The sequence below is a fragment of the Engystomops pustulosus genome, chromosome 5, assembly GCF_040894005.1.
Source record: "Engystomops pustulosus chromosome 5, aEngPut4.maternal, whole genome shotgun sequence".
Lineage (NCBI taxonomy): Eukaryota > Metazoa > Chordata > Amphibia > Anura > Leptodactylidae > Engystomops > Engystomops pustulosus.
This window is the reverse complement of record NC_092415.1, coordinates 144,652,065-144,674,671: the sequence shown is the minus strand read 5'-3', so window position 1 is coordinate 144,674,671 and position 22,607 is coordinate 144,652,065. Positions and strand designations below refer to the sequence as shown.

The window sequence follows — 22,607 nt, the reverse complement described above, 5'->3', positions numbered from 1 at the left end:
TGGTCAGGTGGACCTTGTCAGAAACGGCGTTGGTCAGGGCACGGGTGATGTTGTCTGACACGTGCTGGTGCAGGGCTGGGACGGCACATCGGGAAAAGTAGTGGCGGCTGGGGACCGAATACCAAGGGGCGGCCGCCGCCATGAGGTTGCGAAAGGCCTCGGTCTCTACTAGCCTATAGGGCAGCATCTCCAGGCTAAGCAATCTGGAGATGTGCACATTAAGGGCTTGGGCGTGCGGGTGGGTTGCACTATATTTGCGTTTCCGCTCCAGCGTCTGGGGTATGGAGAGCTGAACGCTGGTGGATGCTGTGGAGGATCGTGGAGGCGACGATGGGGTTTTTGTGGCAGGGTCCTGGGCAGGGGGCTGACTATCAGCTGACACAGGGGAAGGAGCAGTGGTGTGCACGGCCGGAGGTGAACGGGCTTGTTGCCACTGAGTGGGGTGTTTAGCATTCATATGCCTGCGCATACTGGTGGTAGTTAAGCTATTAGTGGTGGAACCCCTGCTGAGCCTGGTTTGGCAAATGTTGCACACCACAGTCCTTCGGTCATCCGGTGTTTCCTTAAAGAACCTCCAGACTTCTGAAGATCTAGCCCTCGCCGCAAGAGCCCTCGCCACGGGAGCTTCACTAGTTGACACATTTGGCGCTGATGCACCAGCTCTGGCCCTGCCTCTCCGTCTGGCCCCACCACTGCCTCTTCCAACCTGTTCTGGTCGAGGACTCTCCTCCGTCTCAGAAGCACTGTGTTCACCCGGCCTCTCAACCCAGCTTGGGTCTGTCACCTCATCATCCTCCGATCCCTCAGTCTGCTCCCCCCTCGGACTTCCTGCCCTGACAACAACTTCCCCACTGTCTGACAACCGTGTCTCCTCATCGTCGGACACCTCTTTACACACTTCCACTACATCAAGAAGGTCATCATCACCCACAGACTGTGACTGGTGGAAAACCTGGGCATCGGAAAATTGCTCAGCAGCAACCGGACAAGTGGTTTGTGACTGTGGGAAGGGTCCAGAAAACAGTTCCTCAGAGTATGCCGGTTCAAATGCCAAATTTTCCTGGGAGGGGGCAGACTGGGGGGGAGGAGGCTGAGGTGCAGGAGCTGGAGGAGTGGCGATTTCGGTGACATGGGTGGACTGCGTGGAAGACTGACTGGTGGACAAATTGCTCGAAGCATTGTCAGCAATCCACGACATCACCTGTTCGCACTGTTCTGGCCTCAACAGTGCTCTACCACGAGTCCCAGTAACTTCAGACATGAACCTAGGGAGTGTAGCTCTGCGGCGTTCCCCTGCTCCCTCATAAGCAGGTGGTGTCTCACCCCGGCCAGGACCACGGCCTCTGACCCCTGCAGTAGTTGGACGCCCACGTCCCCGCCCTCGTCCTCTACCCCTAGCCCTCGGGTTAAACATTTTTAAAATGAGAGTTATAGCTTTAATTTTTTTTTAACTTTTTTTTGTGTTTTTTTTTTTTTTTTGTGTTTTTGAGTTTTTAAAACCAAACAATGCTATCCTATTGCTATGGCTATTTTCTAGCCAAGTATGAAAGCACACTACTATGCCAGATGAGATGACACCGAGTTATTAAACAAAATAAACGTAAAATAAAAAAGGACAAATGGCAGACTGTGCCTAATTGAAATCCAACCCCTACTAAATTTTCCCACTTCGGTCTTTGCAATGGATATGTGCGTCACTAAGCGCAAAACACAGCGGTCGCAAGTCTCACTACAAATTGCTGACAATTGGCTAGTAGATGCACTGCAGCAAGTACAGCCACCAGCAGATCAACCAGAAATCAAATATATAACGCTACTGTAGGCGTAAGCCGTTTGGATTCTCCTATGGCTATTTTCTAGCCAAGTATGAAAGCACACTACTATGCCAGATGAGATGACGCTGAGTTATTAAACAAAATAAACGTAAAATAAAAAAGGACAAATGGCAGACTGTGCCTAATTGAAATCCAACCCCTACTAAATTTTCCCACTTCGGTCTTTGCAATGGATATGTGCGTCACTAAGCGCAAAACACAGCGGTCGCAAGTCTCACTACAAATTGCTCACAATTGGCTAGTAGATGCACTGCAGCAAGTACAGCCACCAGCAGATCAACCAGAAATCAAATATATAACGCTACTGTAGGCGTAAGCCGTTTGGATTCTCCTATGGCTATTTTCTAGCCAAGTATGAAAGCACACTACTATGCCAGATGAGATGACGCTGAGTTATTAAACAAAATAAACGTAAAATAAAAAAGGACAAATGGCAGACTGTGCCTAATTGAAATCCAACCCCTACTAAATTTTCCCACTTCGGTCTTTGCAATGGATATGTGCGTCACTAAGCGCAAAACACAGCGGTCGCAAGTCTCACTACAAATTGCTCACAATTGGCTAGTAGATGCACTGCAGCAAGTACAGCCACCAGCAGATCAACCAGAAATCAAATATATAACGCTACTGTAGGCGTAAGCCGTTTGGATTCTCCTATGGCTATTTTCTAGCCAAGTATGAAAGCACACTACTATGCCAGATGAGATGACGCTGAGTTATTAAACAAAATAAACGTAAAATAAAAAAGGACAAATGGCAGACTGTGCCTAATTGAAATCCAACCCCTACTAAATGTTCCCACTTCGGTCTTTGCAATGGATATGTGCGTCACTAAGCGCAAAACACAGCGGTCGCAAGTCTCACTACAAATTGCTCACAATTGGCTAGTAGATGCACTGCAGCAAGTACAGCCACCAGCAGATCAACCAGAAATCAAATATATAACGCTACTGTAGGCGTAAGCCGTTTGGATTCTCCTATGGCTATTTTCTAGCCAAGTATGAAAGCACACTACTATGCCAGATGAGATGACGCTGAGTTATTAAACAAAATAAACGTAAAATAAAAAAGGACAAATGGCAGACTGTGCCTAATTGAAATCCAACCCCTACTAAATTTTCCCACTTCGGTCTTTGCAATGGATATGTGCATCACTAAGCGCAAAACACAGCGGTCGCAAGTCTCACTACAAATTGCTCACAATTGGCTAGTAGATGCACTGCAGCAAGTACAGCCACCAGCAGATCAACCAGAAATCAAATATATAACGCTACTGTAGGCGTAAGCCGTTTGGATTCTCCTATGGCTATTTTCTAGCCAAGTATGAAAGCACACTACTATGCCAGATGAGATGACGCTGAGTTATTAAACAAAATAAACGTAAAATAAAAAAGGACAAATGGCAGACTGTGCCTAATTGAAATCCAACCCCTACTAAATTTTCCCACTTTGGTGTTTGAGGTGGATATGTGTGCCACTAAGAGCTAAACACAACGGTAGCAAGTCCCCCTGCTAATTCCTCACAAAATGGTACTAGATGCAAATAAAAAAAAAAAAAAGTAGAACGTTATTGTAGCCCTAAGAAGGGCTGTTGGGTTCTTGGAGAATCACTCCTGCCTAACAGTAAGCTAATAGAACACCCTAACGCTTTCCCTGACCAGCAGCAGCTCTCTCCCTAGCGGCATCCAGACACAGAATGATCCGAGCAGCGCGGGCAGCGGCTAGTCTATCCCAGGGTCACCTGATCTGGCCAGCCAACCACTGCTATCGACGTGTAAGGGTACCACGTCATGCTGGGTGGAGTGCAGAGTCTCCTGGCTTGTGATTGGCTCTGTTTCTGGCCGCCAAAAAGCAAAACGGCGGGAGCTGCCATTTTCTCGAGCGGGCGAAGTATTCGTCCGAGCAACGAGCAGTTTCGAGTACGCTAATGCTCGAACGAGCATCAAGCTCGGACGAGCATGTTCGCTCATCTCTAATTATGTGCAATGCCAATTAGCTTGATGAGGCAAACAAATACTTTACAGTCGACTAAACTCAATGGTTAGAAAAATATGGGACAGGAAAAAGGTTCTTATTTATTTATTATGCTTCACTTAAAGGCATGTAAAGTAAACTTAAAGAAAATTAAATCTAGTTTTCTAGACTGTCTAAAATGTTAACCCAGTGCAAGACATCCTAACCCACAAACAGTAGCTGCAGTAAGGTCCCTTTCACGCAGCAGTAATTATTTTCAATAGAAAGAAAACTAACTACAATTTGTCTAAAAATATATCAATCTTTATTTCATAATTTTAAAATGCATAAGGTTCAAGGGAACCTGTCACCAGGAAACCCATTTTTAGCACTCCCTCAGTCCCAACAGAGCATAGTACATACACTGCCAAAGTGTTTTTGTATAAAAATTTGGTTTTACAGAAAAAAAGATATGTTATATTGTACCTTTCATTAGCATCTGCTGTGTGACTAGGCAGTTGCCTATTGGGAGGGGCTGGAAAGGAGCAGTTCCCCCCACCCTTGGGAAACAGCTACTCCATGTGACCTTTTCAAATATATGAAAACACCCATCAGTGGGCTTAGCGACGCCCCCTGCTCCTCTCTAGCCAATCCCGAGTGTGGGGAGTTATTCATATATTTAAAAAGGTCACATGTTTCCGAAGGGTGGGGGGGAACTGCTCCTTTCCAGCCCCTCTCAATTGGCAACTGCCTAGTCACACACCAGATGCTAATGAAAGGTACAATATAATATATTTTTTTTTCTGTAAAACCTATTTTTTATACAAAAACACTTTGGCAGTGTATGTACTATGCTCTGTGGGGACTGGCGGAGTGCTAAAAATGGGTCTCCTGGTGACAGGTTCCCTTTAAAAAGATGCAATGGTGCACAGAAGTCAACCAGGGCCTACAACAGGATAGGTAATAAATACAATTAGAGATTTCAAAATACAGCAAATCCACAGGCACTTACATGATAATGATGCTTTTAAAGTAATGACCTCTGGACGAAGCCTTCCAGGCCGAAACATGTGAAGGGGTGAGATCATCCTGAAAGTTTCCAATGGGAGTGATTTACTTAGTGGCCTTGGGCATACTATGGTCACTGTGCTTGGTATTGGGACCAGGGGACGGGCTTACAGCCAGGTAGGTCTCCAGCAAGTGGTGTGTGAAAGAAAAGTGGAGGGAGGAGCTGATGGAATAATTTTTTTTTTACCTGGGGCAACCCCTGGAGGTGTATAAAGGAATTCCTGGGTGATGAAGGATGGGGAGCCCGTGATGGTGAAGCAGCCTAATCCAGGGATCACACGGAGGCACGTTGTGCAAATCATCTCACAGTTCTTTATTGGAAAGTTCAACAGGCAATGGTCTAACATCAGCAGCAGGTTCAGCTGACTGGAAAGCCGGTAGGAGATAGCTGGTGCGCAGCAAGGGTTGCTCACAGCCTGGTGATAGCTTCAGGCAGGGCTGGTAAAGATGGAGTCAAGTCCGGAGAGTGGACCTCTGCTCTGGGGCTTAGTCTCCTGACTGTCATAGGTGGTAGGCAGCTGGCCTGGGACACCTCTGCTTCCTTGTAGTGTGTCTGGAAGGTAGCTCTGCAGGAGTTGCACACTGGACTTGCTTCTCTCTTTGCTTCTGGAATATTTGGACCCAGAAAAACCATAAGGCCATGTGCTCCTGCCCACAAGGGGTTTTTATACTCCCCTAGTGAGCTTCCAGCTTGCTTACCAGTAAAGAACACAGCATATCGTTGGTTAGAGACAATAGATATGTTAACTGTTGCCCTACAACGACATGTTTCACAAGATAATATTATGTATCTAAAAAAGAAGAAATAGATGGTAATTGATAAATGGATCACAATCTATTGATTTCATAGTCTCTGTTTAAACCTCTTGGTTACAGAATTTTTAATTCATGGATCCAATATGCTTCCCGTCTAAGTAGTAGTTGATTCACATGACCTCCTCGTCTTGGGGAGTCTATGGTCTAAATTACTTGAAATCTTAGTTGAGATATGGAGTGATTATGATCTTTAAAATGTTTAGGTATAGGGAGAAGCAGATTCCCATACCGGATATTAGATTTCTGTTGTCTTATGAAGTCCCCCACACGCTGGCGAGTCTCGCCAAAGTATTAAATAATACTCTATATACAGTATGTATATCATGCATTACTTCTACCAATTAAAAATTGTCTTTCATCTATAAGTCGTAACATACCTGCTGTATTCGCTGAATCTTGATAATGTATAGATACTATGAACTTTTGTATACTAAAGCAATGATGTGATGCTATCACATGACCGGAGTGAGACAAGTCATTTGACCATCACCTGACACAGTGATGATGCGATGACCCGGAAGTTATTCCCCCATGTGACCAAAGAGGAAGAGGAACTTGCTATATAACCACAAGCTGTATATGAGTTAGATAGCTGTTGGAATATTGTTGAAATGCGTCCAGAATATTAAATGGATGCTATACTTTATGACAAATTGTACCTACAATAAAAAGAAGTTAAAAGCTACCATGAAGTGCCAGGACCGGCACTGGTGTAACTTAGCCAAAGGATTGATAACAGTGCTTTGTGATGGCCATTTCAGAATAGCCTTTGTTATCCTTAAGCCACTTTAACCAGTTTGGCAGTTTAACCAGTATGCTTCGGGTCATTGTCCATTTGGAAGACCCACATGCTCCCAAGCTATAACTTACTAGTTGATGTTGCTTTAGTATTGCCACATAATGTTCTTTCCTGATGATGACATCTATTTTGTAAAGGGCACCAGTCCTTCCTGCAGGTAAACAACCCCACAACATCATGCTGCCACACTCATGTTTCACAGTTGGGAAGGTGTTCCTTGGCTTGCAAGCTTCTTCCTTTTTCCTCCAACCATAATGATGATCATTATGCCCAATTAGTTCAATTTTAGTTTTGTGAGAGCACAGGACATGTCTCCAAAAGTTAAAGTATCTGTTCCTCTGTGATTTGCAAACATTATCTGGATTTTTTTTTTTTGCAGTCATGGCTTCTTCCTGGCAGAGTTACCTTTCAGCCCATGTGGATACAGTACTTGATTCACTGTGGATAATGACACAATGTTACAAGCTTCAGCAAGCTTCTTGGGCACTTTTCAGACCAAAGCATGTTCATCTCTGCAACACGGAACCTTCCTCCTTCCTGAGTGGGGTAATAGCTGGTTAAAACTGTTTAAAGGCATAGTAATAGTAATAACATAGTGAGAAAACATGCTAATGAGTAATGTCAATAAAGATCACGGATGTAGGGTAACAAAGTTACCTTTAGGAGGCAATGAATTGTAGACAGATAGAAAGAATGTGAATGCTGTCCAGGTAAATGGAGAGCCAACTGACCATTCTCCATTCCTGTCTATGGAAGCAACAAAAACATCCAATGATTTGCCTATTTCTCGTATTCCCTTAGACATGACTGGAGATTGAATGCCTGTTTCCAATAGGTTGGGTTTTTTAACACCAATGTAGTATGCTGCGTTCTTTTCTTAATTTCAACAATATGCCCAGACTTACTATACAATGTGTTACATTTATTTTGGTGATTGAAGTGAAATCTTTTAGTTGCTTTTAGTCTCTTTCTTCTCTTCAATTAAATTTCTGGAAACAAAACTCGTTATTCCTCAAGCATGTATTGTTTAGCTGTGACAGATTCTGATCAAATCAGATGAAAGTGCATACATTACATATTGACTTTCAAGTTTATTTGCATTTTATTCCCATATCTGAAAATGATTATACTTTTCCCTGCTCATTCTACTGTGTCCTTCTTCTGAAATTAGAAACAAATTCTATTTAATCTCACAAAGGTTTGACAAAGAGGCCTTTAGAGAAGTGGAAAATTGTACACGTTATTGCTTTGTTTATGCAGTTAATGAACCATTAATGAGACTAATGACAAGTTTTGTAATCAGTATGCTAAGAGTTCGGTTTCTTCACATGTTATATTCTTATATATTTTCAGAAAATTGCTTTGTTCTTTAGAGTGGCTATTTTTAGTCACTAAATTGAATACTTAACATTTTCTAGAAGCAGCCTAAATAACAAACAGTAACCTTTAAAATACCATGTGCCAGTCAAATTGATATTACATAATCTTGACTCAGCTCATTTGATTGAACATGTTGTTGCCAACGTAGGGATGTACTTCTGATAAAATGCTGTACTTCGAATTAAAAAATAAAATCTTTAAGATAATTTTATTTTATGTTTGTGTCAATCTTCCTAAATACCATTATTCCAATATTCTGTGAGCCAGTACTATTCTAATGATATTTAAAAGGGTTGTCTAGAGATTTCTCCCATTGCTGTCCTGACCACCGTCGTGTGTCTGTTACTGCCTGAACTCCTGTTGAAGCAGACGCACGCCAGTGGTCAAGATGACACCTCTGGTCTCTGTAAACAAACAATGGATGACAGTGATAGGCAGAAGTGTGGGACAATGGGAGTGCAGCTGGAGATGCACTATACTCCCCCTCTCCCCAATCATTAATAAAAAAGTATCCCCAGACATTGCTAATGTATAGTTTTTACAGTCTTTCTTTTGTTTTGCCATAAAAACATTTATTCTGTAAAAAAAATAAATTATTTTGCATTGCCATCTTCTTAAGAACAGAAATGTTTCTTTCATTTTCAATGGTGCTTGTTAAGGGTTGTAGAGTGAAGTTTAGATATGAAGAATGAGGATGTTTTTAACCATTAACATGATTACAGGAACCTTACCATCCCTCTGTGTAAGTAAGTTTTGGATTCAAGCTCATTATGATCATTTTCATCACTCTGTGAGGTACTACTACCATCCCTAAGCCAGGCAACATCATTGAGTATTATAGATACATAGATCTATCTGATCTTGTGTCTTGTGTCTTTATACCTATTATTAGTTGGTAACACCTCTTTTACTGAGGACACCAGTCACAAGTGTGTCTGAAACCTTTTTTTAATGTGATGTAAGGTGTTTTATACTTTTTTGCATAAATTGCAAAGGGATAAACCTGCCTCCGTGTATTTCCAGAAAGAATCACAATTGCCTTTTTGTTTAATCTACTATGCATGTTTAAGAACCTGTGAGATAAATGTGAGCACTATACTAGTTGGCAAAAAAGGGACTCTCTTCGAGGGTTAATTTTTTAAGTTCCAAATCTGAACCTCTGCAAGTGTCAACCATTACATAAAATTGTCACATGCCACATCTACCTTCCAAAATGCCCATGGAGCTCATTCCCTTAAAAGGGTTGTCCGAGTGCTATGAAAATTAAAAACATAAAGAACTACTTATCTTCCAGCGCCCTGTGGGTGCCCCGCGCTGCTGACGCTCCGGTCCGGGCGCCATGTAAACAAACATGGCCGCCGGAGCAGCGCTGGATGAAGCTTCCGAAGTGGAGTTCAGCACTGCACCGGCGGCCATTTTTGTTTACATGGCGCCCGGACCGGAGCAACAGCAGCGCGGGACACCGGAGGGCACCGGAAGGTAAGTAGTTCTTTATTTTTTTAAGCAGCCCCCCCCCCCCCCCCCGGACACCTTTAGTTCATTTTCATAACTCTCGGACAACCCCTTTAAGCACCATCTGCATAGGCCCAATAAGCAGGTTACAACCACATATGTATTCTCATATTTGTGAGAAATTGAATAACCAATTGTGGGGTGCAGTGTCTGCTTTAAAGGACATCTATCACCAAATAACTGGTGGTAGAGTGTCCTAATTAGGCTGCTCGTTCCATCTAGAGGATGGGGGGAATGTTTGTAACAGGTTTTCTTGCATCTTTAATCCTGAAATATTAACTTTGTAAAAGTGCCAGAGGTGCTGAGGCAGATGGCACCCAAGCGCCTTTCCGCTTCCACGGACTTCAATTTATGCCCACTTTTTACAGCCCAATGTAAAAAATTCTGTGGAAAACTTTTGAGATCAAATTTACTCACTCGAACCCCAGGGACTGCACCAAAATATATAGAATTTATTAGGCGCTGCATACATAATGTTGAGGCATTGCAAGAAAGTATAATTTTTGAGGCATTAGATGTATTTCATTTGTAGGTGCTGCATATACCGGTATATGCTTTAGCTAAAATCCCAGGTAAGGAGTAAATGGGGTGAGCCTGATTTTCTTCGTTAGGTAAAGCTTTGATTTTAACATCTTAATCCTTAAAATGCCATGTCATGTAATTGGTTCTATAATTCTATAGAAGTGTATCTGGCCCCTTTTGTACCTCCGATTTAATACAGCATGCTCCATTTGACTCTTCATGTACAGAAGCATGTTCTTAGGAGAGAATTTTCCACATATGACAGGGGCCTTTACAATAAAAAGGGCAGACAGTTTTATCACAGGAATATTTAGAGAAAACATATCGTTCGAATAATATACATATTGTTAAAGCAAAACATTGACTTGAACACATAGTAATTTATGTGCATATGTGCCACTTTGTTTGACTTTGCATCTTGCTACATTGCCTGGTTTGGAAAGCATTGCTCCCATTTTCTTTCTGAGCTCTCATATCATCTGTGCTTTCCTTTCCTTTTTTCCCTCTATACTCTGCAATCAGATCTTGTTTTTTCTCCTAGTGAAGCAAATGAGAAGTTGCACAGGTCTCTCTAGAAAAATCTGCTCTTTGCCCTGGGTGGAATTGCTTATTACTGAGATAAGATTGTTTACTTGGATCTATTTAATCAACTGCATGCAGTTTCTGCTTTTTTATTTATCTTAATTTAACTGTTTGGGCTTTTCTAGTGTTGTCTTTAAATTCACAAAGAATAGAGTCTTCACAAAATGTTCCCCTGATAAGCCTGCTGAAAAATGAACACCGACTCACAATGAAAACATGTAGGCCATGTATCTAGAAATGTTCCCTTTCACTATTATGAATCGTTCCTTTGCCAGGTAAATAGTGTTTGTGATTTACCTCATATGGTTGGTTACCTATGATTTATCTAAATATGTTTATTCAGATGATTTTTTGGGGGATTTTCAAGGCTAGTACCGCAGTATCCCCCTCTTGTGCCATCACCACACCAAGTGGGCATACAGGGGTGCGGAGTGGGCAGTGCCTGGCCACAGGGTGGAATGATGTAGGGTGGGGATGCCTCATGCCATTGCCAGACCCAGTGTAAAAATATCCATGTCTTAATACATTTGGAGAGGCCAAGGGGCAGGGGGAACAAGCACTTTGGTAAATTTCCCTCTACGTCTCTTGTACTCGTGCCCCCACATAATTTCCTTTGTCAATATCATATTGGTGACTAGAAGACAGAGAACTCATTCCTACGCTTCATCTTTCCCCCTCTTTTCTTCTTCTTTTCTTACTTCTTTGTTCTCCTTGACGATAGATGTTGCTGGCTAGAGTAATGTTCCTGTATTTTTTTCTTTATAAATATGTGTACTACTGTACCTGATGATGCCTATTATCTAGAACTAGATACCCTTCTTGGGGGCCTACCACTCCTATTGTGTTTTGTATGCCTGTTAAAACAGAATGTTGTTGCATTCAATAATCTACAGTTTAGAGCAGCATAAAACATTTTGAACAAGATATGCTTTCTGGGTCAATATAATAATTTTATTAATTCAAAATGATTAAAAAGGAGAATTTATGAGGACAGAGGGATCTTGTCCAAAATTAGGTACAATCTCTCAAAAAAGGAACACTTGGGAAGTGCATAATATATGTAAATTTACATATGTTACACACTGTTTAAAATTGCATATTTAACATGAAGATCTTCCACCAGGTTCAAGGATTGTAAACCAAACACACTGATAAACTGGTGCTCGCCCCTGTCAGGAACTGCTCTTCTTTTAGCTTCTTATGACCTTTGTTTTACAAAAAAAAGGCTTTTAAAACTATGCAAAATAGCCTGAGGGGCTTAAGGCTCTATAGCAGTGGTGGCAAACCAATGGCACGCGTGCCAGAGAGGGCACGCAGAGCCCTCTCTGCAGGCACGCGTACCATCTCCCCAGTCTCACGAAAGTGGGCCCCGACGCCTGCTGGGTCTCTGCGCTCCGATACCTGCGCTGGCTGCTCATCTCCGGCGCTGTGATGCCTGCGCGTCCCAGCACTCCACTGTATGCACGGCCCCGGCGCTCCGATTCCTGCGCAGCCCTGCGTTCCGCTTCCTGTTTGTTCACGGCGCGCCGACATCTGTGCGGCTCCGGCGTCCCGCTGCCTGATGCCAGCGTGATGTCACCGCATCCTCGCCGGCACTTGAGATGGCGCGTTTCGGCTGCTGCACTTGGTAAGGCCCTCTGTGTGTGTCTGTCTATACTGGGGTGGGGGGGAGGCCCTATTTCTATCCTGGGGTGGGGGGTGAGGCCCTGTCTCTATCGTGGGGTGGGGGAAGCCCTGTGTCTATACTGAGGAGCGACAGCCGCAGTACACAGCCATACACGGAGCTACAGCCGCAGTACACAGCCATACACGGAGCTACAGCCGCAGTACACAGCCATACACGGAGCTACAGCCGCAGTACACAGCCATACACGGAGCTACAGCCGCAGTACACAGCCATACACGGAGCTACAGCCGCAGTACACAGCCATACACGGAGCTACAGCCGCAGTACACAGCCATACACGGAGCTACAGCCGCAGTACACAGCCATACACGGAGCTACTGCCGCAGTACACAGCCATACACGGAGCTACTGCCGCAGTACACAGCCGTACATGGAGCTACTGCCGCAGTACACAGCCGTACATGGAGCTACTGCCGCAGGCAGTAATACAGTATTCATCACTATATTAGCTTCTAGTATAGTGTTATTATTGGTAATATTGGCCTTTCTATAGTGGTCTTTATAACGAGAATTCTGCTATTTATGTGGTTGTAATGGTGGCGTCATGATGTCAAAGTGTTATTTGTCTCTTGTATAGTGGTATTGTGGCACTATGGGGCTAAATTGCTGTGTTGGCACCTTGCGATAGAAACGTCGGCTTTGGTTTGCAGTTTGGGCACTCGGTCTCTTAAAGGTTCGCCATCACTGCTCTATAGGTATTAATGGGTCCTGGAGCCCTCCAGGCTAACTTGCATAAATTATAAAGCTTTTTTTCTTAAAACAAGGGCATAAGAAGCTAAAAGGTCTTTTCAACTGTAGTACTCAAAAATGAGTCACAAAAAAAAAATTTTCTATGTGCTTTGAGTCCTATGTTAGTAAGAGTGGATATTGATTGTTAGATTGTCACTTTTAATCCCCCCACCGCCATATTGCACCCCAGATTTATTAAGAGGCATCAGCCTCACGTGCCTTCAAGGGGAAAGGTGATGGAAGTCGGCCTTACTTAGCATGACCGCCAGACAAATGCCCCCATTAATTTGGAAAGATGCTTCTAAAAATTATGGTGTTTGTGAGCCATAGCCACCTTTGGAGCGAGGAAGAATGGGAATAGCTTTACTATCTATAATATATGTGTATATAGTACAACATTTACTATCATTTCCACCAGAAGTAGGCTCAGACTGCTCAGATAGTGGAAGATGCCACTTCTATAAGTGATGAAAGCTTTCCCTGCACCAGGCACTAAGATCCCTGTGACTTTTTAGCATAGATAGAGTTGAGGTATAAATGACAGTGTACAATGATTTATTTATCTTTTAGAAATCCATACATTAATCTACTCAATGCCTCCTATTCTATTACATGATGGCAGTACACTACACAACAAAAAGGAGTCCTACCACTGATTGATTTTGTCAGAACCTGAAACAGTGTTACATTCACATAACTCTAAAATTTTACACAATATTTTAACACCAGCTAAGCTGGAATAACAGTATTCAATTTGGGCGCTATTTTCTATTACAGAGTTAAACGCAGTGAAAAAATGTTATTATATTTTGATAGATCGGGCATTTTCAGACGCAGCGATACCTAATGTGTTTACGATTTTTACTCTTTATTTATATTTATGTGACTTCTAGGAAAGGGGGGGTGATTTGAATTTTAGTATAATTTATTTTTTTACTTTTTTTTATTTTTTACTATTTTTCATACCCCCTAGGGTACTTTAATCCTAGGTTGTCTGATTGATCCTACCATATAATGCCATACAACAGTATGGCAGTAAATGGGGATTTTGCACATCATCTATTACAATGTGCAAATCACACATTGTAATAGATAGCCTAAAACATGATAGTCTTGCATCTTTCTGTGACGGATTGCCACTCCCCGATGATGTTACGGGAAGCAACAATGGGAGCCAAGATGGTGGCGCCCACTTGCTGCCGGCTCGTTAATGCCACAGGCAGCTTTGCCGTGGGCGATCAAATGGTGCTAGCACTGGTAGCGGATGTTAGTGATGGGTGTTTGCTTCATTGTGAATCGTAGCTGCACTGTGTCCGAAAAGACAGAAAAAATGTGCACCAATAGGGGTGTGTTAGTGCTTAGTCGGACTGTGCGCCACAATTGTGTTTGCCCCAGAATTCTGCAGCATGAACAAAGTGCACAAAAAAAATGGTGCGCACTTCCAGAGAAGTGCAGGGGGCACTTAATGTTTTGCTTATTTTATTTTCAAAGGTTTGCTTAAACAAGCAATCCTGTGATCATATGAACCTAATACAAATGTGAGTATGCTGCAAATGTTCAGTGAGTTACAGCCGGGTCCTGGAGGGGCAGGCAGGGCCTGATTTGTAATGGAGATCGAACAGCCTTGGTTCACTTATTGGACCCCGGGGCTGCCATCAGAGGATAAACTGGTAATTGTTGGGGTGGAGTCGGCAGGGGTGTTGCATAAGCTCACTGCAGCTTAGGAAGTTTCAAGACACACCCTAATTATGCACTGCTAATTATGCATAATTATGCACCAATTATGCTATAGCCTTGCCCTGCCCAGCATAAGCCAAGAATGAGTAAAACAAAAATAGGTAAATAGGCTTATGATCAGCTCACCCAAGAGAACCGATTTCCATGCGCCTCTGTTCGCTTGCAGCTCGGATCCACACACATGACCAACGTATAACTACAGAAGAAATAATCAGAAGATGAGATACAGCACTAGGTTAAAATGCTTCAATTAATTTCACTTTGGTAAATTATCCACACATATTAAGAGTGGGTGAACACGCAAAATGTTAGGGTTGGGTACACAGAAGACAGGGGATAGTGTGCCCTGAGCTTGCCCCAACCTCTGTCCCTTCCTGTAGCCCCCCCCCCATGCTAAACCGTGGGGTGACTACTTGAAGACTCGAAATACACTGGATAAGTGAGGGAAGGGAAACACAAAACAGACTAACAAACATAAAACAAAAAAGAATGGTAAACTAGCCGGGGTCACAACGAGAGGGTACGTCAAGAACAAAGTCGAGGTCACAACAATTCCAAAACAGATACTGAGCAAGACAACCGAATGCAGCGAGCGAGTGATGAAGGGATTTCAAACACTGGCACAGGTGACTAGTGAAGCTGCAATTTATGCAGCCAGAACTCCACCTCCAGAACCTGATAGGAGCTGGACAGCTTCTGGGAATTAACCCCTCATGGTGCAGAACAACCAGGCAGCATGCAGAGGTACCACAAGTCCCAGCAGTTCCGAACACAAATCCTAGACAGCGCGAGATCTTAGCAGTCGCTGCCCGGGACGAGAGGTAGAGCCTGCGCGGATACGCACCGGGGGACGGAGAACGCTGCTGGCACCACCAGAAGAACCAGAAGTCCCAGCATTCTCCCTAGCGAACCTGACACAAAATTGCAAAAAACATTTCCTATGCATTAATGTTTCAAGCATTATGTCTTGCTCTTAAACATGGCATGTCAATACTGTGTTGTCCCTGACAGGCAGAAGTAATCAGTTGCTGCACCATCCCACAGCTTCTGTGTATCTGTCATCCAGTTCAGGTTAATTAGTCCTGTATGGACAGTTCAGACAGCTCCTGTGTATGTGAAAGTAATGTGTTTATGTACTGTAACCAGGGCACCTAGCTTTCCCATGGTCCCGAATGTTATAATTGTTTTTTGAGCAAAACCTCAGTTCAGGGATTAAACATGATATTTTTCTGCATGAGTGTCGCTACAGCATTTTCAAGTTATGTTTGGTTCATAATGCATAAAAACAAATGGTAGATTTATTTTAAGTAGGGGACTGACTGTATTACAGTAATGGGGCCACTTTCAATATAGTGTTGCAGAGTGCAAATCTTCAATAAATGTTAACAGATTTTACATGTCAAGTTCCATTGCCTAGAAACTATTCAAAACTGTCTAATGTTTAAAATGTATATGTCATGTATTCTAATTCTTTGCATGAGTGTCTAATAGAATGTGGAAGGACACAATGCCCATTTAAATCAATTGAATTGACTCAGGGCCAGACAAGATAATTGCTTCACAGAAAGATAGGCTCCATTCTTGTCAAGTAGATCTTCCTCTGAAGAATTCTTTAATAGTTTCAATTAAAATTGGGTTTCCAGAACGAACAGACCTGTTATTTTTTTAAACTGTTCGATTAAACAAGAGCTGAGGTGTGATTGTTTGCATTGGTAAGAAGTTCAGGTGTCAAAAAAGAATTCCTCATTGTATGTGCTTCCTGTATTGCTTCAGTATTAATATCCTTTTTTCTACAGGAGACCATGGCAGAGACATTTTTAGTTCTTTTAAATATCAGTCACTTAACTTAAAGTTTCTGTTTCTGTTAATCATAATTGCTCTTAAAGAAGGATCCTTATTACTACAAGGGGAGGGGGGGGGGAGGGGGGGCTGACTGCTATGGGCCCTGGGCTTTATAAATATTATAGCCCTTACAAGTTTGGAATCACTTGCTACATATGGAACTAGCATCAAGCTTCTTAGGGAATCGAGGATGCGTCCCTTCTACTTGCTTTCAATCTGTAGTTTCAAGACCTTTGGAGAAATGGCTCTTGTGCACATATGTATTGTATACAGGAAATGATGTATTAGGTTTTTATGGGTGCTAGTCCTTATAAGTATAAAGTTTGGTGGGCCGTTTGGGTGGCCTTAGCCCCCTATAAGGCTTGGGCCCTGGGCTACTGCCCAAACCACCTATATTATTATCCTCTACTGTATTAATAATACTCATAATTGTCTTTCCAATTTAAGGAATGAACAAAACAGACATTTTGCATGTGTAGGTAGGTGCCATAATTTAGACTGTCCTTCAAGTTGCTGCAAATCATTTGTGTTGAAAAGTTAATGCTTCTTTCTCTGACAGCAAAAGTTATTGTTCTTTATGTATATGTAATGACTGTAATTCATAAGCATGAGTAATTCTTAATATGTGCTAAAGACCGCATCTTATGAATATTGATATCTAGTGAATATTCAGCGGCAAATATTTTAAATCTAAGTGCTAAAAACAGCAGCACTAATAATAGATAAAACAATAAGTCACATGGAATAGAACTGCATGGCAAGACAAATCATGCTCTATAGCAGTAGTCTCAACTGCAGTCCTCAGTACATAAGATTGCGGAACCTACCTCAATATCAAGGTTAACCCCTTTGTGCTCCAGTACATACTATAACATCCTAGTAAAATATATTTTTCCATATAAAAATAAATAAACAGTAAAAATCATAAACATGATAGAATGGGCATTCTGGGACATGGCGATACCAATCAGAATATAAAAAAATTATAAGCGCCCAAATGTTTGAATCTCTACTTTTTCCCCCATTTTTCCATCCATGAATATTTGAATAAAAGATGATAACCATTCATATAGGTCTCAAATTAATAAATTAATACACTAGCTTGTACCGCAAAATGACACCTTTTACAGGTTTGAACACCAAAGTGTTAAAAAGTTACTGGCCTCAAAATTTGGCAAAATTCTATACAAACCTATATAAATTTGGTGAACAAACAAGAAAACGCCAGCTCACCGTTCAGGCTCCTATAGCAATCCTCCAGGTGCACGGATTCAACGTGTAAGCCATACACGTACAAGCTAGAAATTCACAAGTAGGCGATTCCTAAAAGAAATTGAATTAAATTGAATTTCTACTGCATCCTCCGTGATTGTGCTAGAATCACCTACTTGTGAATTTCTATATAAATTTGGTATCCCTGTGATCGTACCCACCAAGACTGTACCTCCAGCGGCCCCCGGGTAAAGTTGACTGCTGGAATTGCAGTACAGGATACAGAACAAAAAAGTTACTTAGAAAAGGGCAAATAAATACGGGCACATTTACCAAGAAGAGTGCAAACTTCCCTATATGCAGTTTGCCTGTGTATTGTGCAGAGGGCCCCAGATTCAGGATTTCTGGTGCACTTTCTTCATGAATCTGGTGCTCTGGTGCCCGACAGAGTGCACCACTTTTTTTGGTGCACCATTAACATAGGTTATGTAAGACATTTCTGTTGGAAACTGCTTCATAAATGGGGCGCATCCGATTGAGCACCAGAACGCCCATTTCAGTTCATAAATTTGTGTTGCATGGAGAATAGTGAAGTTGTGCCACAAATGTGGGGCAGGCACTTCTTAAATACATGTGGAAGCAGTTTGCGCTAATAAGAATGTACAAAGTCCACCAGAAAACTGGTGCATGTCCCTTAGTAAAAGTGCCTCATAGTGTAATTTTTTCAAAGGAATATGGCTTTTCCTTTTTGTCATACAGGGGAGAAAATAAGAAAATAAAGAAAATAAATACTCATCTCTCCCTGTTCCTATGTTTCTAGCAACAACATACTGCACATTAAGTTTACAAAAAGTATGTATAATACATAATATACATAATATTGTGAGATAAGTCATGGTGTCCAGTCTGTGTCAACGTCTTCCTCGGTCCGAGCTGGGCTCTAGCGGCTGACTGACCTTATATCTGCCACACCCAGCTCTCTGTACTCTGCCTTGGTCTTGCTGGAGTAAACTCTGCTGGTCTGTGATTGCTTGGTCCCTCCATATAAATATTCAGCACAGACTACACTCACTGCTGATCAAATTTCTCTCCTAGCTTTGTTTCTAACCCGGTTTGTCCGCTACACCTTTTGTTGCTGTTTGTTTGACATGTTCCCTGTATACACAGAAAATTAAGGAGGGATAGTCCCCTAGTTGTCTACCCCATACAGGTACAGATGGAACGTAGGTTTAGCATTAGGGCCCACTGGCTGTGACATCTGTCTGTCCCCCGGGTCTGTCTTAAACAACGGTGCTTATTGTCCTGCAATATCCTTCACCTTTAGGAGGGGCCCTATTAAACTTGGTGACTAATATGGTAGAGGGGCAGCCAAACTCTGCTTTAATGGTCAGGTTTCTGTCCACTAGAAATAAACAATGAAGCTTCTTATAGAATGAAAGCAAGCAGAGATCTACAAAACTGTGAGCAATTGATACAGAAAGTATATTGAAAATATTTATAATTTTTTATCATGCAAACAATAACATTAATTTGCTGAAACGTGAATACCCCTTTAATGATAAGAATGTTAAAATGTGGTTGTTTTTATATTCCATATTTAGAATAAAACCCTTCTTTAACTAACATGTTATTTTCTGATATTTTTAAATTTGGCTAGACATCGACCACTAGTGTATCACAGATTTCAGCTTACAGTACTTTAGCTGCTGAGGTCCCAGAAGAGTAAGCCAGAGAATCTCTAAAAGTAGGTCTAGGTCAGCATGAGATTACAGTCTCTGTAAACAAAAATGATTCTCTTCTGCAAACAGAAATTGTAAAATGGAATAGGAGAGGGTAAGCCAGTTGTATTCACATGGCTAGACTCTTAAAGGGAACCTGTCATCAGAAATTGACCTAATAAACCACTAATAGTATGTTGTGCAGCTGATTAACACCTTTCAGGTCCATTTTTTTCATGGCCCAGATTAATTTTCAAAGATTGAAATGTTCTGCTTTTTAGGCTTGAAGTAAAACTACCCAAAAAGCTTGATAACCAACATTTCCGGAATGTCTGCTTTAGGTTGGAATTATATTTTATGAGTTGTCTCATTTTTCTAGGATGTTATGAGGCTTAGAATTTTAGGTGCGAGTTTTCTCATTTTCATGAAAATCAACAAAACTCACATTTTGAGGGACAACTCAGGTTCCAAGTGACTTTGAAAAGTCAAAATAATAGTAAAACCCCACAAATTTTGGTAATGTGAATATATGAGGCTTATTATCTGCGGGGTGAGATACAATGTATAGATAATTCATTTTGGGGGTCTATAGCTTATTCATGAGATTGTATTAACTATTTCAAGGGGGACCCAAAAAAATCATCAATTTTTATTTTGAATTTTTCGAAGTTCCCCAGCCCCCCCCCCCCCTTCAATGTAACGTAAAAATAATATTTTATCTATATTCTCTGGTTCACTACGATTATGGTGTTATCTCATTTATATAGGTTTTCTTATCTGTGCTCTTATCTGAACTTCTGTACTTTTTTGTTGACAGATCTGGTTGAGGGCTTATTTTTTGCAAAAAGAGTTGTTCTTGTCAGTCGTATCATATTAGGGCACCTAACTTTTGATAACTTTTTAGAATGCTTTTTGTGAAGGTAATTGATGAAAAATTGTATGTTACGGGAGGTTTGTCATGTTGTTTTTTTTACTTCTTCACCAAGCGGGTTCTAAATGGATTTAGATTTATTGTACAGTTCAAAAATCAAAAATGTAAAAACAATGATTCCCAAAAGTGAACCATGTAATGTAAAATAGCTACTAAATATCTGAGAATCAACACTTTTTATGGTATCAATAAAAATGTCATCCCATTCCTCAAGGTCTTCAATTTTTTTTTAAAGGTACAGGCAGTCCCCGGGTTACATACAGGATAGGGTCTGTAGGTTTGTTCTTAAGTTGAATTTGTATGTAAGTCAGAACTGTGTACTTTATCATTGTAACCCCAGCCAAATTTTTTTTGGTCTCTGTGACAATTGTATTTTAAGAATGTTTGATTGTCATAAGAACCAGGATTAACAATAAAGCTTCATTACAGACACCTGTGATAACTGTTATAGCTGTTTATTGTAGCCTAAGGCTAAAGTACAGTAAATTGCCAGAGGTCCGTTTGTAACTAGGGATCGTCTGTAAGTCAGGTGTTCTTAAGTAGGGGACTGCCTGTATTAAGATATAACCATATACATTTGGCATTGTTGTAATTGTAGTGATCCAAACAATAAAGGAGATGTGTCATCTCGACTGCACATTGTAAGCCATAAAAATAAAACTCATCGGAATATTGGGTAACTGTGTTTTTTGCCAATTTCTTATTTTTTTCCATCTTCCCTGTACATGGCAACGAATATTAAATAGTGGCACTAGAAAATTCAATTACAAGCACTTACATAGCTTTGTAAATAAAAAAATCTAAAAGTTCCAATTTGTGGAAGGAGCAAAATGAAAAAAGTCTTAAAGGAGTAAAGTAAGTAGCACTGTATAAAACACTTTCCAGCTGCATTTTCATTGTATGCTTCATCTAATGAGGTCTGTAATCTTTAAAAAAAAAAAAATACAACATGCACAACTTTCAACCCAGCTATTGGGTCATGTCACGTGACCTGGAAAATCTCTAAATGGATTCTTTATATTGACCTTTTTACCAATTTCTTTGGGTAAGTGAGACTGCAGATTCCATATATAGCCGTTAAACCCACCTAGACAAGTATCGCATTTGTGAAATAAGTTTTCCTAATGGAAAGCTTAAGAAATAGAACAATTCAGATATGCAGTTTATAGAAAAATGAACGGGTTTCATGTCTCATGACAAATCCCCTTGAATTTCTCGAACATTTTATAGTCACTGTATGGTAATTGTTCTTAATTTAAATGTACTTTTGTTTAATGAACAAAAACATATTCTAATTATTATCATGACTGAACGAGCAATGTCCCTTGGGGTCTATTTAATGGTATCTCCAAGGCCCTGTGCAGATTAGAAAGAAACAGAGTGTGAAAAAGCTCAATATCAAACAGTCGCATATACTTTAGTAGAAACTGAGCAAAACTTTAAGGCAAATTTTTATTCTTCAACAACATTTTCATCTAGTTTCATTGTGTCCTAATATAATATTCCTAAATATATGTTTATCGTATGTGGTCAGAGCATTGTTTTTTATGTAAATCCCTTACATAGACATATATTGAAAGGAATCTGCCACTTGGAAACCCAAAATTAAAAGCAAGCATGCATTCTTGTCACCATTAGCAATCTGATGCAGGATCTTATATGGTTTAGTCATAAAACAGCAATTTCTTCAAAAATATGTTTATTAAATTGCTGATTAGGCCAGGGCGCTTCAGGCACGTCACCCAGGGCACTCTCTCTGTTAATAATTATGCATATCTCCTGCATGCTATATAATCCTCTTCCTCCCGTTTAGCAGTTCTCGAGAGCTGATGACGTCGCCGTCTCTCCCGAACCCTTGCGGTTGCGCACCTGCTATCCCAAATGTACAGTCGGCTGCATGATTCAACCTGAGAGCAGATTCACTCTCTGTTAATGTGAAGCCACTCTCGGGTAGTATCACACAGCCGCACTGAGGAGCAGCTGGCTGCATGACAGGGATGCAAAGCGCACATGAGCGGGAGTTCCTGAGAACCGGGTGACGGTATCAGTTCTCAGAAACTGCGGAATGGGAGGGGGTAGTTTATACAGCACGCAGACGTCCTGGCCTAATTAGCATATAACACTTTATATAAAAACACTTTAGGTGCACTAGTTACCATGCAACACAAATTAGGGGGCGTTGTGGCGGTCAGTCGGACTGTGTGCCAAATTAAACATGCAAAGTCTGTCACATGGCCTATGTTAAAGGTGCACCACAAAAAAGTTGTTTTTGGACCGGTGCAGC

General features: G+C 41.4%; 1 long non-coding RNA gene across 1 annotated transcript in view; it reads left to right on the top strand.

Moving 5' to 3' along the window:
• The window catches only part of LOC140133293 (uncharacterized), a 48,674-nt gene extending 40,312 nt beyond the window's left edge, over positions 1–8,362 (top strand). Inside the window, exon 3 of the long non-coding RNA XR_011855862.1 lies at positions 6,851–8,362. This is a non-coding gene — a long non-coding RNA (uncharacterized lncRNA). The remainder of the gene's footprint in view (positions 1–6,850) is intronic.
• Positions 8,363–22,607: the final 14,245 nt, after the last annotated feature.